Source organism: Erinaceus europaeus, chromosome 5, assembly GCF_950295315.1.
Source record: "Erinaceus europaeus chromosome 5, mEriEur2.1, whole genome shotgun sequence".
NCBI classification, from domain to species: domain Eukaryota; kingdom Metazoa; phylum Chordata; class Mammalia; order Eulipotyphla; family Erinaceidae; genus Erinaceus; species Erinaceus europaeus.
This window is the reverse complement of record NC_080166.1, coordinates 83463460-83482082: the sequence shown is the minus strand read 5'-3', so window position 1 is coordinate 83482082 and position 18623 is coordinate 83463460.

Genomic DNA, 18623 nt, shown 5'->3' with positions numbered 1-18623 from the left:
ATGTTACATGGGAGAACCTGAGTGTCACTTCCTTCATGAAGGAGTCACCATCATGGAGGGGCTTCTGTAAGCTGTGCAGACAGTGATCAGGGGCTCTACTATAATGTGGAGTAATGAATGAGAAGGTTCTGGAATATCAAGTCTGGTAGAGGAGTATAACCACCAGAGACCAGAATGGTAACCTCGACTTTGATGCAGAGATCTCTGATGATAGTTCAAAAAGTCATAGAGTGGGTCAGAGAGACAATAGGAATGGAGCAACAAACAGATTTTCATGCCGAAATCACGAAGGCCCCAGGTTCAATCCTTGGCAGCACCAGAAGCCAGAGCTTAGCAGTGGGAACATGGAGAGAGGGTAGAAAAAGTCATAAAGTGAGACAGAGGGGTACCCAGTATAGCTTGATGTATGTAACAAAACAAAAAAAGTCAAAGCTGGGCAAGCAGAAGGCTGATGCAACCTTCAGTAATGGAAACCATGAACCATGAACCGTGAACCGTGAACCATGAACCATGAACCATGAACCATGAACCATGAACCATGAACCATGAACCATGAACCGTGAACCATGAACCCTCACCCAATCTGCAGACTGTCTGCTCACAGACTTGGAAGCCCATGACTGAAGGTGAGGGCAGATCCCTTTGATACTAGCTCTGCAATGCCAACCATTTAAGTACACACAATATACTCCAGTATATCCTTAAAGATGGGAGGGTAACACCCATGTTTCTTTCGGACAAGCGAGTAATATGACTAAGCTGTCACAGTGGTCATGTGCAAAATGCCTTCCTGGTCTTCCTGTTAGAGTGAAGTGAGTGGAGGGAGGTGATGAATGCAGTCCTAGCCCAAGAGCCCAAGTTCACCTGACTATGGAACTAGTGACTCCTTGTACTCATCTTGCCCCTGGTCCCTGAGAGCCTGTGCCTGCATTCATAACCCCCGTGTCAGGCTAGTCCACTGTGCTAATGAGCTAGCCATCACAGACCTGCTGAGCAGAAGCTGGAAAGTTCTCTTGGTTACACTCTGAAAACATCATGCTTTCATGTCAGTGTGAGGAAGGGTTATAGACCCTCTAGACATTCAGTGGGGCTTTTAAATCAGTAGTCTTGAGGAATCTCCGTAACTTAAAGGGATGGCTGAGAACCTCCTCCAAAGTTATTGCATGTTATATCTCTCACCTCTTTTTTATTTATTTTTTATTTATAAAAAGAAAACATTGACAAAACCATAGGATAAGAGGGGTACAACTCCACACAATTCCTACCACCAGCTGTTCGTATCCCATCCCCTTCCCTGATAGCTTTCCTATTCTTTATCCCTTTGGGAGTATGGACCCAGGGTCATTGTGGGATACAGAAGGTAGAAGGCCTGGCTTCTGTAATTGCTTCCTCACTGAACATGGGCATTAACTGGTCAATCCATACACCCAGCCTGTCTCTCTCTTTCCCTAGTAGGGTGGGGCTCTGGGGAAGCAGAGCTCCAAGACACATTGGTGGGGTCGTCTATCCAGGGAAGTCTGGTCACATCATGGTAGCATCTGGAACCTGGTGGCTGAAAAGAGAGTTAACACACAAAGCCAAACAAATTGTTGAACAATCATGGACCTAAAGGCTGGAATAGTGCAGATGAAGAATTGGGGGGGGGGGTCTCCATTTTGTAGATAGCTAGTAGGCATATCTTAGTTATATTTCAAAGGGCCTGTGGCTATACTAGTTTTTTTTTTTCCCTGAGCCTGAAATCTGATATGCAGGTGGACCCAAGTTATTGTCTAGGGAGATGATGTCATGGCTGGAAAAGGAACAGAAAGCTGGATCAGGGAAGAGAGTAGCTCCATAATATGGAAAAGGGGTATAAATATTGTTGACTGTAAACCCCATAAATTTGATTTGGTCTGGGGCCCATATTCAGCTTAGGGGCCTACGTGACCTCTGTATCCCTATAGATCTGAGCTCACATTCTGTGGTCATGAGTAGGAACATTCCAAGCTGCCCCAATATTGATCTATCTTCCTCAAGTATAGCATAGAGTATGTTGTCCATCCTCCCTTCGGAGGATGGAACAATCTCTACCATTGTTGATCCATGTTGAGGGCAAGGTCCTATGGGGGGCCCACAAAGGGGTCTATTTTGTTGTCCCTGATAGAGATGACCGGTGACAATGGAGAGGTATTTATTTGAGATCTAGGCCCATCATTTCTGTTTGGGAATCTCAGGAGTCCCCGAATAGGTCCCCAGCTGATGGGGGTGGCCTGTTAGTGACTGAAGAGTCATCATTATAGTATGCCAGTCTCTTACCCTTATTCAGCTTTTTCAATCCTTACTTTGCTAAGGTTAGCTTTGGAGTAAGTGAGAGAACTAAAATAGGAAGTAGCTGAGGAGGGTATCAAAGTCTAATTAGATACTATTCCATTAGTAACTTTATACTGACTTACTGCAGACTATTGTGTACTTTTGCTTTCAGGTATATATTTTGCCCTATTTTATGGATACATGTGAACATATGCTCTATTTCACAGGACCTGCTCTATATCTAGGTTTTGGGACAGCTCAGGGTTGGGCGGTGGTATACCTGATTGAGCACACATGTTTCCATACACAAGAATCTGGGTTCAAACCCCTGTTCCCCCACCTGTAGGGGGAAGCCTCACGAGTAGTGAAGCACATCTACAGGTGTTTCCCTTTCTCTCTCCCTCTCTATCTCCCCTTCTTCTCTTAATTTCTTTCTGTCTTGTCAAATATATATATTTTTTTAATTGATAAGAGGGAGTCAGGCGGGTTAAGCACAAATGGTGCAAAGTGCAAGGACCGGTGTAAGGATCCTAGTTCGAGCCCCGGCTCCCCACCTGCAGGGGGGTCGCTTCACAAGCTGTGAAGCAGGTCTGCAAGTGTCTGTCTTTCTCTCCCCCTCTCTGTCCTCCCTTCCTCTCTCAATTTCTCTCTGTCCTATCCAACAACAACAATAAACAACAAGGGTAACAGAAAGGGGAAAAAACAGCCTCCAGGAGCAGTGGATTCAAGCTCAGGCACTGAGCCCCAGTGATAACTCTGAAGGCAAAAAAAAAAAAAATTGAGAAGAAAAAGGTGGCATGGCTCTTATTAGGTCTCTCTGGAATTTGGATACAACATAATCCAAGCCTAGAAATACATCTCCAGTGTTTTTAATGGATTATTCGAATTATTCGAATGGCTACCTATTTGGAGTGGCATCCAGAGTGACAAAGAGCTCTGTGTGGTCACGTTCAAGGTGAGTACACACTGTCTCAGCGTTCAGATCTCACTACTGAGGCACATCCTGAATTTCCATGGGACTGATGTAGGATGAAGAGGCTGTGAAGAACCACTATCAAGCCCCAGCTGGAGAACCTCAACACAAACTCACTCTGAGAGACAGTAAACAGCCACTGTCCATTCAGAGGGCAGCTTGGGGAAGCCTCCTGTGGGCGCACCCAGTGATGGGACACAAAGCCTGTGAGTCAGAGACTTCCATTCATGCCTGACTATTTTCAGATCCAGAGAGTCACAAAAGACTTTACAAAGGCACAGAAGAAATCAGCTGTTGGGGCTGGGTGGTAGTGCACCTAGTTGACAGCACATATTATCAAGCATAAGGACCCAGGTTCAAGCCCCTGCTCCCCACCTGCAGGGAGTCCACTACATGAGCACAGATGTCTATCTTTCTCTCCTCCTTCTATCTCCCTGTTGTCTCTTAATTTCTCTCTCTCCTATCTAGTACAAATTAGAAAAAAAAAAAAAAAGGTGTGCATGGGGTGGGTGGACTGGCCGCTGGGAGTGGTGGATTCATAATGCCAGCACCTAGCCCTAGTGAATAACCCTGGAGGCAAAAATTAAGTTAGCTGTTTGATGAGACAAACACATTTCAGCCACCAAGTTGCTGATGCTCCTATGATGCCACCCTGACTTCCCTGGACAGATGACCTCACCAATGTGACCTGAAGTCTCACCTCCCCAGAGCCCTATCCCACTAGGGAAAGACAGAAACAAGCTGGGGGTATGGATTGACCTGCCAGTGTCCATGTTCAGTAGAGAAGCAATTACAGAAGCCAGAATTCCCACCTTCTGCACTCCATAATTATCCTGGGTCCAAACTCCCAGAAAGATAAAGAATAGGAAACTTCCAATGGAGGAGATGGGATATGGAACTCTGGTAGTAGGAACTGTGTGGAATTATACCCCTGTTATCTTACAATCTTATTAGTCATTATTAAATCACTATTTAAAATATTAACTATCTGATGAGAGAGGTAAATTTGGGATCCAGTCCAAATAGTCCTCATCTTATGCATTTCCTTTTGTGGATGATCACTAATTTAATTCCATGGGACCAGGTGGTGGTGCACCTGGTTTAGTGCACACACTACAGTGCGCAAGGACCCGGGTTCAAGCCCCTGTTCCCCACCTGCAGGGGGAAAGCTTCACAAGTAGTGAAGCAAGGCTGCAGGTGTCTCTCTGTCTCTCTCCATCTCTATCTTCCCTTCCCCTCAATTTCTCCCTGTCTCTATCCAATAATAAATAAATAAAGTTTTAAAAAAATGAATTAAAAAAAACTAGCTTAATTCCACTGTGATCTGAAAAGATGCCTAATTTCAGTCTCCCGGAGTTTTCTGGTACTAGCTCTGGGATCCTTCAGTCTCATGTGCACAAGAGAGGAGTGTACATTCCACTTTGGGGGGTGAAGTGCTCCACAAACAGATACATTGAAAAGGTATCCACAGCTAGGAAGGTGTTGTAATTTAACTTAAAAAGAGGTGTGGTGGTTGGGGCTGCTGGGGGCTGCTGCAGTGGCGAGTAAAAGGATTCACAGCGGGAGCTGGGAACTGGTTTATTAGGGTGAAGCGGGCAAAATAAGCACTCATCATCAAGGGTTAAGCGTACGTTAGGTCTATAAAGTCTGAATATAGTTATCAAAAGTTTAGTCCCATAAGATAAACAATTATCAGCTCTGGTAAAGGTTGCTCATGGCTGTAGAAGAGTCTAAAAGTTTACCTGCTAGCAGAGTCACACGTGATCAGTTCCCAGGAGAAGTAGTCACCGTGCACCTCCGAGATGCTTCTGACCAGGAGAAGAAGCAACAGCCAAAAAGAGAGCCACGTGCTCAAAGTCCCTTGCTTTTATACATTCCCTTCTCTAAAGCCCGTCCTCAGGGTGATGGTCATTTGTATGCTAATAGTCCCAAACTCCTGCTGGGGTCACCACAGGAAGGAAATATCAGGATCCTATAAGTGAGTATCATAGTAAGAAAGGCTGAATTTAGAAAGAGGTAAGTGTTGGTGAGGTTATGAAGAAAAAGGAAGTCTAATTGGTAGTGAGATGTGAAGACACGAAGCAAGGGAATAAAGCCTATTCACAATGAATGTTTGAATTCAGAACACAGACCTATGGCTGGGGGTGGGAAGGCAATGTGAACACAGGCAGGGGAGGGCTGGAGGCAAATGTGTGTGGCTAGACTAGACAAGTAGGCCTTCTGATGCTTTGGTGTTGGGCATGGTCTAACAACTTTCTTTGGAAAAGGGGTAAGAAAGCAGTCCTAAAACACAGAAAATGATATGCGCCAGTATTAACATAAATAAAAAAGAAAAAGCCCAATTCTATATTGGACTTTTATATCATCAAAGAGATGTTGAATTCATAAATTGAAATTTATTGTGTAAATTACAATATCCACTTTGTAAAACTATTGATATTATATATTCACTAATACTAAACAGTATTTCCACTTTTAGATATGTGTATGCACAGATGTATATATGTACCTGTGACCAAGAGGCATGCACAAGACTATCTGGCCCAGCAATTTCTATAACAGACTAAAAGAGGAACCACACAACTGTCTACAAACTGGGGAGTTAATAACTGAAATAAGTTGCCGCATATGTTACATGATGAATCTCATACAGTAGCAAGAAAGAACAAACTTTGCTAAACAGAAGCAGGGTGTGTACCATTACATAATGTTAAGCAAAAGAAGTCAGACATAGGGGCCAGGCAGTGGCACATCCGGGAAGCACACACATTACCACATTACCATGTTCAAGGACCCCGGTTCAAGTCCCTGCCCCCACCTGTACGAAGGAAGCTTCCTGAATGGTGAAGCAGTGCTGCAGGTATTTCTCTTTCTCTCGCCCTCTCTATCCTTCACTACCCTCTCAATTTCTCTCTCTGTTTCTATCCAAAATAGATCAATGGAATAAAATATTTTTAAAAGTCTGACAGAATGGTTTCATTTGTATGACTATCACAAATAGGGAAATGTACTACTGCAACCACAGTGGTAGGGCAGAGGCGCAGGGATTGGGCTTCTTCGGTGTTTTTTAACTGGCAACTATTATAGCTTAGTGATTGCATGCTTTGGTGTAATTCACTTAGTTGTATTTTTATATGTCATGCATTCTGTCTTCAACAAAGAGCTTTAAAAGAAGTGGTGAGGCATCAAGGACACTTTTCAGGCACAAAGGAAGTATTGTGTGAAAACACTGGCAACTCTTGATCTGAAAGGATTCTTATTTTAAAAGAAGAGTTGGATTCTAACTGTCGAGATGTTTTAGGAATATCTTAAGTGATTCACTTTACTTCCGTGTTCCTTTTTCTACATGCACAAGAGGAAGAAATTCTCTGTGAATGAAGCTTAAGCAACTCCTCTAGCAAGTATCAATGTATAATTCTAAATCAGAGAAAGTATAGTGGCATGATTTTATTGGCAATGTTTTTCTTACATAACTAAAATAATGGTGTATTTTGCAATCAATATCTCCTTAGATTAGATAAGCTATAACAGAAAGGTGGCTGCTGGGGATTGAGGGATGGCACCCTCAGTGGAGAGCATATGACAGCATACAGAAGCACCCAGGTTCAAAACTTCAGCCACAACAAGAGAGCACTTAAACAAGTGAAGGAAGCTTCAGGAGCAATGGAGCAGTGCTATGGTGTCTTGCTTTCTCTGTGTCTCTCGTTCTCTGTCTGGGAAGCGGGGGGGATGTACACTGGGAGCGGTGGAGCCAACCAGACAAGCAACTTCAGTGACAACTGGTGGTGAAATAGTAATAAAATAAAAAGTTGATCTTTTTTTTCAATAAGTCTACTTTATCCTATCAGAAAGTCTAAGACTGGGGACTTGGCATAAGTACAAATAAATGTCTAAGGAGTGGTCCTGTCAATGTGAAGTAAAGTCAATGCTAGCCGTACTTAACATAGTCCAACAAGCCTTCACTGGTATGGATAATTAAGCAAAGTGACAGTTAAGCAGAAAATCCAAGCAGAGAACATAGGACTTTAGAAGACAGACTAAAAAAGTGCTTATCTGCTATGGATTTCATTCTTCTTTTAATATTTCAGGTTAGCCAAGAGCTGTTGCTCATCTTAAGTCTAAAATTCAGGCTAATCAGAAAAAGTTGTATTTGCTCTATTCCTGTCTCTGGATTCCTGTTTATTGAACAATTTGCTTTATATCTTACCACTTTTCAGTCACCAATTGGCAGATGCTATCCTGACTCCATCCTGATTTCCCTGAATGATCTCACCAATGTGTCCTAGAACCCCGCCTCTCCAGAGCCCTACCTGACTAGGGAAATATAGAAACAGGCTGGGAGTATGGATCGACTTGCCAACGCCCATATTCAGCAGAGACGCAATTACAGAAGCCAGAACGTCCACCTTCTGCACCTCATAAGGAATTTTGGTCCATACTTCCAGAAGGAGAAGTTTCAATGGAGGGGATGGAACACATAACTCTACTGGTGGGAACTGTGTGGAATTGTACCCTTGTTATCTTATAACCTTGTGAATAATTATTAAATCACTAATAAAAATTATAAATAGTGGTTAAGAGAGTCACACAAATATCTGTATATCCTCAATCTTAGTTTACTTTGTTTCTCAGTTGAGCACCTATTTTGCACCATAAGCCACTGAGGGCAGGGGAAGTCCTATTTCTCTGGCATCTTCTACAGCACCCAGGACATGTTGAAAATAGTAGACAGTAAACAAACATCAAACTAGGGAAATATTTTACATTATAACCTCTAAATTTAGATAAGTGTTAGGAGGAACTTCATGAACTCCTGAGTTTAATTCACCTTCATTGATCCCAAGCACCAGAATTATTTTCCTTTACCACACCCAGCTGAAACCTGCCTTCCAAGTCTTTAGGTATAACTAGGTGTAGTTTTAGTTCACAATTCAGCTGCTAACATGGGACACTCAGTCTCAAAAGCATTCCCGCAAACACACGAGTACTTCTGGACACAGTCAGCAGATGGCTCACCTGTGTTTAATTAGTCACAGATCCTGTCCTGCTAAGACTACTGCCCCACCCTGAGTCCCACCAGTAAGTTTCCAGACAAGACCAAACTCAGAGACACTGTCCTATCCTACTAGTGGGCTGACATATGTGTTTCCAGGTGTTTTCTTGGAAGAGGGGAGTGGTCTCTCTGTCTCCTTTGAGGTCATATTCTATTTACTTAGAATTTAGAGAACTAGCCCTTTCTTTCTTTTATTTGTTTTTTGCCACCAGGATTGTTGGTGAGACTCTGCTCTGACACTAAGAATCCACTGCTCCTGGTGGCTATTACCTCCACCCTTTTTTTTTTTTAATTGGATAGGACAGAAAGAAATTGAGAAGGGCTGGAAGATAGAGAGAGGAAAGAGAGACACCTGAGATCTGCTTCACCAGCTGTGAAGTGCAGCTCCTGAAAGTGGGGAGCAGAGGCTTGAACCCGTGTCCTTGCGCTTGGTGATATATGTGCTTAACTGGGTGCACCACCTCCTGGCCTTCTAGCCCTTTCCAATCATTTTATCTGGGTTCCATCCAAGAGGACTGGGGGAAAAAAAAAAAAAACCTAATAACACACACAGAGATGTCATGAAAAAATACCCTCTCAGGGAGTCGGGTGGTAGCACAATGGGTTAAACGCAGGTGGCGCAAAGCACAAGGACCGGAGGAGGATCCCAGTTCGAGCCCCTGGCTCCCCACCTGCAGGAGAGTTGCTCCACAGACGGTGAAATAGGTCTGCAGGTGTCTATCTTTTTCTCCCCCTCTCTGTCTTCCCCTCCTCTCTCCATTTCTCTCTGTCCTATCCAACAATGAAGACATCAATCACAACTACAATAATAACTACAACAATAAAACAACAAGGACAACAAAAGGGAATAAATAAATATTTTTTAAAAAGAAAGAAAAATATCTTCTCTCCTTCATCTTCCCATCTCAATTTCTCTCTATCCTATCAAATTAAAAAATAAACAAATAAAGGAAAAAATGGCTCCCAGGATTGGTAGTTCATAGTGCAGGCACCACGTCCCAGCAATAAACTAGTGGGGAAAAAATAACTAACACCTATGCGCATATGGACATAGTGAGCTAAATATGATAACTATGGTGTTTGAATTGAGGCATATAGTGACTCAGATGAATATAGATGGTGCTAACACAGACACTTGAAGAAGGAGGATTGAAATAGTGTCACTGAGGGTACAAGCGGGGAAGATGGCGGCCTGAGAAATCGCTAACAGCGAGTGCTCTGATAGCATCGTCGGCAACGGTAGGATTTTCTGCCTTTAGCAGGCCAGTCAATAAGGGGGGGGCACCAAAGAAGTGATTACAGTTTAATTTGGGTTAACAATTAGAGCAAAGGTGACACGGACTAGCGGGGTGCCAGAATTCCCAGGCGGCGCCAGGCAAGGCGAGTGCGCCGGGCATTGTCCTCCGCCAGCCCGGGAAGGCGGCTCCTCCGCCGGTTGCAGAGCGCGGCGGGCAGAGGACCCGGAGAGAGCACTTTAGCTCGGGGGCTGCCTCTTGGGAGTCGCCAGGGTCCACCGCGACCCTGAGGGTGGATCCAAAGACTTCTTGAGTATAGCTCTCATTGGATCAAAGGACTTGGAGCTAGTTTTCATTTTTGAGAGATCCTTTAAAAAAGTCTGGAGGGCGGGGTTTCCCGGAAGATGGCGGATTGAGAAGCGGCTAGCCTTTGAGCTCCGGACACATCTCGTGTAAACAATAGGATTTTCTGCCTTTAGCAGGCCAGCCAATAAGGGGCCATAACGGTCATACCAAGGATGTGTCTATAACTTAATTTGGGTTAAGAATTAGAGTAGGGGAAAAAATTCTTTTTTCTTCCTTTTAATTTTCAAGCATACATCCTTCCCGCCGCCCCCCCCCCCATAAGCAATGCCTGGGACCAGCTACTAGCAGGATACCCCATACCACCAAACAGGGTTTTTTTTTTTTTTTTTTAATTCACTGATACACATTTGGGAAGTTCCTCGCACTGCTCTTTAATTACAACTCTTCTTCTTATCTTCTCCCTTTTCTCTCTCTTATCTCTCTCTATCTCTCTCTTTTTTTTTCTTTTTTTTTTTTTAATCTTGTCATACATTTCTTTCTTCTTTGCCTTTCTGAATTTGTGAATTACTTTGGGGAAGAAATCTGACCCAGAGTGGACTCTCTACGTGTCTATCTCTGCTCTAGTTCCCTTTACACTCTTGTTACCCTTAGAATATACACTGGATAGTAGATTTGCATAACTGTCTATTCTTGCTATCCTCTCTTCCTTTTCTCTTTCTTCACTGGGATTTGGTTACTATTTTTTCACGGACTGGAGAAATTGTTTGGCTAACTGGTAACGATTAAACTCCTTCAATACTTACTTCAGTTGCTACTGTTATTCCGGAGGTTGGTGAGTGCAATTGTCATAAAGGTATTTAGTACAGTGTTACTTGTGCTCAAAACACAACAACTGAGGAACAACAGAGCATTAAAAAAAAAAAAAGAGAGAGAAACACATAAATTAAAAAAAAAATGGGTAGATTAAAAACAAATAAAACTGCTACCCCAATGAATGAAGACAAGAGCCCAGAAGAAACCACAAATCAGTCAGAAGTAACCATAGATAAGAAAAGTATGCAAGCAATAATAAACTTATTAATCACAGAAATGAAAACAACATTGGAGGAAAGAAATGGCAGTTAATTAGGGAAACAACAGTTGAGACCCCCAAGGAAAATACTGATTATCTTGAGACAATTAGAGAACTGAAAGCTGAAATAGCTGTAATGAAGAAAGAAGCTGAGGCAAGGGAAAGCAGACTAACAGAAGCAGAAAACAGAATTAGTCAGACAGAGGATGAGTTAGAGAAAACTAAGAAAGAGGTGAAAGAGCTTAAAAAGAGATTGAGAGACACTGAAAACAACAACAGAGACATATGGGATGATCTCAAAAGAAGTAACATTCGTATAATTGGCCTGCCAGAGGAAGAAAGAGAGGAAGGGGAAGCAAACATTCTAGAGGAAATAATACAAGAAAATTTCCCAGACCTGAATAACAGAAAGGATATCAAGGTGCAAGAGGCCCAGAGAGTACCAAACAGAATCAACCCAGACCTGAAAACACCAAGACACATCATAGTCACAATGAGAAGAAGTAAGGATAAAGAAAGGATCCTAAAGGCTGCAAGAGAGAAACAAAAAGTCACATACAGGGGAAAACCCATAAGACTTTCTGCAGATTTCTCCACTCAAACTCTAAAAGCCAGAAGGGAGTGGCAAGATATCTATCGAGCCCTGAATGAAAAAGGGTTTCAACCAAGGATTATATATCCTGCTAGACTTTCATTCAAGCTAGATGGAGGGATCAAAACCTTCTTAGACAAACAACAGTTAAAGGAGGCAACTATCACCAAGCCGGCCCTGAAAGAGGTACTAAAAGACCTCTTATAAACAAGAACGTCACTATAATACTTGTAATATATCAGAGTAAACAAATTGTTTTTTAGAACAATGGCACTACAATACATTAAATCCATAATATCAATAAATGTCAATGGCTTAAACTCACCCATCAAAAGGCACAGGGTGGGGGGATGGATCAGAAAACATAACCCAACCATATGCTGCTTGCAAGAATCACATCTGTCACAACAAGATAAACACAGACTTAAAGTGAAAGGATGGAAAACTATCATACAGGCTAACGGTCCACAAAAAAGGGCAGGAACAGCCATTCTCATCTCAGACACGATAGATTTTAAATTAAATAAAGTAATAAAAGATAGGCAAGGACATTACATAATGATTAGAGGATCAATCAGCCAAGAAGACTTAACAATTATTAACATCTATGCACCCAAAGAGGGACCATCTAAATACATTAAACACCTATTGAAAGAATTTCAAAAATACATCAATGGTAATACAATAATAGTGGGAGACTTCAATACCCCACTCTCACACTTAGACAGATCAACAAAGCAGAGAACCAATAAAGATACAAGAGAATTGAATGAAGAGATTGACAGACTAGACCTCTTGGACATTTTCAGACTCCTCCACCCCAAAAAACTGGAATACACCTTCTTTTCAAATCCACACAACACATACTCAAGGATAGACCACATGTTAGGCCACAAAGACAGCATCAATAAATTCAAGAGCATTGAAATCATCCCAAGTATCTTCTCAGACCACAGTGGAGTAAAACTAACTTTTAACAACAAACGGAAAATTATTAAAAGACATAGAATTTGGAAACTAAACAACATGCTCCTTAAGAACCACCGGGTCAGACACTCACTCAAACAGGAAATTCAAATGTTCCTGGAAACTAATGAAAATGAAGACACAACCTATCAAAATATTTGGGACACAGCTAAAGCAGTACTGAGAGGGAAACTTATAGCTATACAATCACATATTAAACACCAAGAAGAAGCCCAAATGAACGAACTTACTACACACCTCAAGGACTTAGAGGAAGAGGAACAAAGGAACCCTAAAGCAACCAGAAGGACAGAAATCACTAAAGTTAGAGCAGAAATAAACAACATCGAAAATAAAAGAACCATACAAAAGATCAATGAAGCCAAATGTTGGTTCTTTGAAAGATTAAACAAAATTGACAAACCCCTAGCCAGACTCACCAAACAAAAAAGAGAGAAGACTCAAATTAATAGAATTGTAAACGATACAGGAGATATCACAACTGACACCACAGAAATCCAGAGAATTCTGTGAAACTTCTATAAAGAACTATATGCCACCAAGCTAGAGAATCTGGAAGAAATGGAACAATTCCTAGAAACCTATGCACTTCCAAAACTGAACCAAGAAGAACTACAAAATCTAAATGCACCAATCACAGACAAAGAAATTGAAACCGTTATTAAGAATCTCCCCAACAACAAAAGTCCTGGACCAGATGGCTTCACAAACGAATTCTACAAAACTTTCAGGAAACAGTTAATACCCATACTTCTTAAGCTATTCCATAAGATTGAAGAAACAGGAATACTCCCTTCCACCTTTTATGAAGCCAACATCACCCTGATACCATAAGCTGATAGGGACAGAACAAAAAAGGAAAACTACAGACCAATATCTCTGATGAACATAGATGCCAAAATATTAAACAAGATCTTGGCCAACCGGATACAGCAACACATCAAAAAGATTGTTCATCATGACCAAGTGGGATTCATCCCAGGAATGCAAGGCTGGTTCAACATCCGTAAATCAATCAATGTCATTCATCACATCAATAAAAGCAAAGCCAAAAACCACATGATTATCTCAATAGATGCAGAGAAAGCCTTTGACAAAATCCAACACCCATTCATGCTCAAAACTCTACAAAAAATGGGAATAGATGGGAAATTCCTCAAGATAGTGGAGTCTATATATAGCAAACCTACAGCCAACATCATACTCAATGGAGAGAAGCTGAAAGCATTCCCCCTCAGATCAGGGACTAGACAGGGTTGCCCACTGTCACCGTTACTCTTCAACATAGTATTGGAAGTTCTTGCCATAGCAATCAGGCAAGAGAAAGAAATCAAAGGGATACAGATTGGAAGGGAAGAAGTCAAGCTCTCACTATTTGCAGATGATATGATAGTATACATAGAAAGACCTAAAGAATCCAGTAGAAAATTACTGGAAGTTGTTAGGCAATATAGCAAGGTATCAGGCTACAAAATCAATGTACAAAAATCAGTGGCATTTCTTTATGCAAACACTAAATCTGAAGAAGAAGACATCCAGAAATCACTCCCATTTACTGTTTCAGCAAAATCAATCAAATACCTAGCAATAAAGTTGACCAAAGAAGTGAAAGACTTGTATGCTGAAAACTATGAGTCGCTACTCAAGGAGAAAGAAACTGATACCAAGAAATGGAAAGATATCCCATGCTCATGGATTGGAAGAATAAATATCATCAAAATGAACATTCTCCCCAGAGCCATATACAAATTTAATGCAATACCCATCAAAGTTCCACCAAGCTTCTTTAAGAGAATAGAACAAACACTACAATCATTTATCTGGAACCTGAAAACACCTAGAATTGCCAAAACCATCCTAAGGAAAAGAAACAGAAATGGAGGCATCACACTCCCAGACCTTAAACTATATTATAAAGCCATCATCATCAAAACAGCATGGTACTGGAACAAAAATAGGCACACAGACCAGTGGAACAGAATTGAAAGCCCAGAAGTAAATCCCAACACCTATGGGCATCTAATCTTTGATAAGGGGGCCCAAAGGATTAAATGGAAGAAGGAGGCTCTCTTCAATAAATGGTGCTGGGAAAACTGGGTTGAAACATGCAGAAGAATGAAATTGAACTTTATCTCACCAGAAACAAAAATCAACTCCAAATGGATCAAAGACCTAGATGTCAGACCAGAAACAATCAAATACTTAGAGGAAAACATTGGTAAAACACTTTCCCATCTACACCTCAAGGACATCTTTGATGAATCAAACCCAATTGCAAGGAAGACCAAAGCAGAAACAAACCAATGGGACAATATCAAATTGAAAAGCTTCTGCACATCCAAAGAAACTATTAAACAAACAGAGAGACCCCTCACAGAATGGGAGAAGATCTTCACATGCCAGACATCAGACAAGAAACTAATCACCAAAATATATAAAGAGCTCAGCAAACTTAGCCGCAAAAAAGCAAATGACCCCATCCAAAAATGGGCAGAGGAAATGAACAAAACATTCACCACAGAGGAGATCCAAAAGGCTAACAAACATATGAAAAACTGCTCTAGGTCACTGATTGTCAGAGAAATGCAAATTAAGACAACACGAAGATACCACCTCACTCCTGTAAGAATGGCATACATCAAAAAGGACAGCAGCAACAAATGCTGGAGAGGCTGTGGGGACAGAGGAACCCTTTTACATTGCTGGTGGGAATGTAAATTGGTACAGCCTCTGTGTAGAGCAGTCTGGAAAACTCTCAGAAGGCTAGACATGGACCTTCCATATGACCCAATAATTCCTCTCCTGGGGTTATACCCCAAGGACTCCATAACACCCAACCAAAAAGAGGTGTGTACTCCTATGTTCATAGCAGCACAATTCATAATAGCTAAAACCTGGAAGCAACCCAGGTGCCCAACAACAGATGAATGGCTGAGAAAGCTGTGGTATATATACACAATGGAATACTATGCAGCTATCAAGAACAATGAACCCACCTTCTCTGACCCATCTTGGACAGAGCTAGAAGGAATTATGTTAAGTGAACTAAGTCAGAAAGTTAAAGATGAGTATGGGATGATCCCACTCATCAACAGAAGCTGACTTAGAAGATCTGAAAGGGAAACTAAAAGCAGGACCTGATCAAATTGTAAGTAGGGCACCAAAGTAAAAACCCAGTGGTGAGGGGTAGACATGTAGCTTCCTGGGCCAGTGGGGGGTGGGAATGGGCGGGAGGGATGGGTCACGGTCCTTTGGTGATGGGAATGGTGTTTATGTACACTCCTAGCAAAATGTAGACATATAAATCAGTAGTTAATTAATATGAGAGGGGGAAATCAATTGTATGTCTCAAAGGTTCTCAAAAGACAAACTGAATCTTTTTAATAGATAGGCTACGTATTTGATATGCGGACTCTCTCAAAAGCCTAGACCAAGTAGATTAGAAGCTTCCAATAGCACAGCTATATACAAGATACTGGGTACTCTACAGCAAACCATAACAAAGGGACTTTTCAAAGTTAACCCAATTAACAAATAATGTGATGATAATATTAACTATTGATTGTCTTTTTGAATCCTAAGACAGCAGGAACCTCACATCTTCACTATAGAGCCCCTACTTCCCCCAGTCCTGGCACCCTTGGATAGGGCTCACTTTCCCGTATGCATCTCCCAATCCATACCAAATAATATTGCATCCGCCGATCACAACCTAACCAAAGCAACGATTGCCATCTCAACATGCTTCACCTCAGAGTGTATCCAGAGACTTCACGTGTGGAATGACAACCCTTCAGCTTCATTACTCGGGTGAGACCTTTCCTTTTATAGTACACTCTAATTTCATCTCAGGTAGTTCACTTTCTAACAAAGTCCCATAACCTAGACATACACCAGTTTCTGTGAGAGAGAGCGTATGTGCACACGTATCCATAAACTACTGCAAAATATATACCTGAAAGCAGGATTACACTAGAGTTTGCAGTGAGTACCTCCCTAACACTTCCTCTCCACTATTCCAAACTTGGGATCCATGATTGCTCAACAAATTGTTTGGCTTTGTATGTTAACTCTCTTTTCAATCACCAGGTTCCAGATGCCACCAGGATGCTGGCCAGGCTTCCCTGGATTGAAGACCCCACCAATGTGTCCTGGAGCTCAGCTTCCCAAGAGACACACCTTACTAGGGAAAGAGAGAGGCAGACTGGGAGTATGGACCGACCAGTCAACGCCCATGTTCAGCGGGGAAGCAATTACAGAAGCCAGACCCTCTACCTTCTGCAACCCTCAACGACCCTGGGTCCATGCTCCCAGAGGGCTAGAGAATGGGAAGGCTATCATGGGAGAGGGTGGGTTATGGGGATTGGGTGGTGGGAATTGTGTGGAGTTGTACCCCTCCTACCTTATGCTTTTGTTCACTAATCCTTTCTTAAATAAAAAATTTAAAAATAAAAAAAAATAAAAAAAAAGAAATAGTGTCACTGAGTTTGTACTTGGAGCTACATGTACAATCCTTACAGTAAAAACTGTCTAGTCTTCTCGAGCCGCAGCCGATGACTGTGTGTCTCAGAGGACTGGAGTATTACAACAAAGTGTACCAACAGACGTGTACAAAAACTTTAAGCTAATGAGTTAGGTATGAAAAAATACAAAGATGCTCTAAAATATTTCCCTAAGAGGTTATTTTTTCAGAGACAGAGAGATAGAAATACAACTAGAAAGAGGAAGTAAAGGAGGTCACGGCCCTGAAGCTTCCTTCAATGCTGTGAGGGCTGAGCTCAAATCTAGGTTGCACACATGATAAGGCAGCAAATCATCCAAGTGAGCTGTTTTGTCAATCTATGATTATAAAGTTTTAATCTTGTTTCTTACATAACTAAAATAATAGACTTCCTTTTTCTTAATTTTCTGTATTCATTTATTTTGAAAGGACTGAGAGAAACTGAGAGGAAAGGAAGTTAGAAGGGGAGAAAAAGATAGAGACACCTGTAACTTCACTCTTCATGAAGCTTTCTCCCTGCAGGTGGGGACCAGAGGCTTGAACTCTAGTCCTTGTGCATGATAACATATACATTGAACTAGGTGTACCACTGCCTGGCCTCAGAATTGAACTTTCTAAGCTCCCTAAAAGCCAAATGATTGGCCCTCTATCCCCTCTCTACTGGAAGCTATTGGTACCCAAGTCCTAAAAATCAGATTTGAAAAGTCTACTTGCTGAGATGTTATAAATTATTTTGAGAATTCCAATATTCTCAACTTGCTTCCAGCTATAACTTGTCAGAGCATATTATCTTGATTTGAGATTTCTTCATAAACTCTGCAAATGGATTATACAATTCATCTCTGAGTTGGAATACTTCCTGATTACATACTAGAGACAAAGGTAAGTGTTTTAAGCTCTGATCATATGAGAATATTAATAGTTTCACTGTTTTCAGTTACTGTCCTGGCTCAGTGAGATACCGTGCAATGATTCATTCATTTTGACAGATTTCACCTAAAGAACCCAGACAGCTTTTAGATGCTTTCATTAGACTGAGCTTGTCATTTCCTTTTTCTCTTTCAGTTTGTCTCTTACATTCCCATGTTGGCCTCAATTCCTGCACACCCATGCCTTCCGTAAACCTTCTAGCTAGTGGCTACACCTCTATTTTAAATCATAACAAGAGAATAATCTGTCAACATATTAGATAAATGCATTAAAGAGTAAGTCTAGCAATGGTTTTATCCAACTTCACGCTAGCTATCAAACTCCAACATAAACTACCATACTCGTGGGCCCCAAGAAACATGCCTAAAATGGACTTCTGAGCTTTTTTCCACCCTAAGATCTCTAATGTCATCTGCTCTATTCCTACTTTTTGTTTCATGTTCATTAACCATTTTGTCTCACTGTTATGTCCTGCCACCTTCCAGGCACCAAGCTGAAGACACTACTATGATTCCACCCTGACTGAGAAGACGACTTCACCAATGTGCCCTTAGAACCTCACCTCTCCAGAGCCCTACCCCACTAGGAAAAGATAGAAACAGATTGGGACTATGGATCAACCTGCCAAAGCCCAAAATCCAGCAGAGAAGCTATTACAGAAGCCAGAACTCCCATCTTCTGCACC